Genomic DNA, 1,774 nt, shown 5'->3' on the forward strand with positions numbered 1-1,774 from the left:
AAAATTGAAATAAAAATGTAAAGCCTGCACTAATACTAGAAATCATGAATACAAATAATTGGGAATCATGTAAAAAAAAAAAAAAAAAATGAAAAAGTAAAATAAAAACAGTGCACATTTCATTTATTGATTATAACATTTATGTAGTTTTGTTCGCTTGGCTGTTTCCTTATAAAAGTCCAGAAATTTGTCAAGTTTTTCATCAGGTGTCTTTTTTAATTATATGATGTCATTAAATTGCTGTCTTGCCGCCAGCCAATCGCTGCATTGCTGATCGTGTTTTCGAGTATCGATATATAGCCCCTGTTAAACCAACCCATGAACACGCAATTATCTCAGATAACTCAATCCAGCCATACTATTCATCAACAACAGGTGCATTCGAAGAACCGAATTAGCCAGATCCTGATTAGCGCGATGATATCATCTTGGATGTGTCATTTGATCTCGGATGTAATAAGCAACGTACGAAAAACAGGCCCCAGTTCTGTTATTGCAACATTCATCATCAAATATTAAAGTTGTTAGCTTCTGTGTAAAAATATAAAGGATTTTCAAGACAAACATAACTCCAAGGTGAGAAAGTGTACTATTATAGATACATATTGTGTTTGTTCTGTAAATCGTTGTTAATATTTAAACAGAGAACAGCCACAGTCTCCACACACTTCTACCTTCAACAGCCTCTTGTAAGTCTACATCACAACAGTGTAACCCATTTATGCAACCAGGTAATTTATAGGTTTTTATTTATAGGTTTCTGTTTGTTTCTTAAATTCTGTTGGTTTTAATATTACATTAAAGGTAGAAAGCTGCAATTTTAACAGGGGTGTGTTCTGCCGACTTTTTATACCCACTGAAGCTACTACTATAGAGCTCCGGATGTCACATGACCCATTCTGCACCACCATGCTGGCAGGCAGGTACAGCAGGGAGCGAATATGAAATGAATGGTGCCAGAATGAGTTTCAAGGCATCAGAGTTCACTTCGCACTTTAATTCGAAAGACATAGACCTGTACATAACAAAACTTAATAGATTAAACATAACAGATCCCTATAATGCCCCCGGGGTATTTTCAACGTGTATCAATAAAGGAACAGACAGCTTTCCTGACCTGCAGTATCCTGATATCTACAACTATCTCATCGGCTTTCCCTCGTCCTACTCTGGAGACTCTTTAAAAGCCTACAAAAGCCTGGAGGGGTACAAATGGACACAATCAAATTTTTTTTGCTGAATATTCAACTTTGGAGTCTGCTGACTAAAAACTGTTATGTCGTCATTGGAAGGGTAAGTCAACTGTGTTGATAGCTGACGTAATCGACCCTATAGCTATCCTTGTAGGTAGCAAAGCATAGCTATATCACTGTGAGTACAGTAGACATCATAAATGTCATGAAGTCTTACCATTTAATTCTGTGTTGGCTAGAACGTTTTATTGCAGTGAACCATTTAGTCGTCTATCGGTATCCTAGAATACGATAAAATTATTTCCCCTTTGCTTTATGGGACAATCGTGTAATATATATATATATATATATATATAAATATATATACAGTATACAGTATATGAAGAGTTCCAATGCAAAAGCCTCTAAAAGCCATCTTGGTCAAAAATTAGATAACGATACTGAGTGAATGATCTCCTCACATAGTTTATGTTCATCAAGAACTTTCCCTTAAAATGCACTAAATCCCAGCCTCAACCCATTCAGAAGTACCAGTACTTACATAGAAACCTATACATACAGCCAGAAAGAAACTAATTTTA

Source organism: Onychostoma macrolepis, chromosome 07 (assembly GCF_012432095.1).
Source record: "Onychostoma macrolepis isolate SWU-2019 chromosome 07, ASM1243209v1, whole genome shotgun sequence".
Lineage (NCBI taxonomy): Eukaryota > Metazoa > Chordata > Actinopteri > Cypriniformes > Cyprinidae > Onychostoma > Onychostoma macrolepis.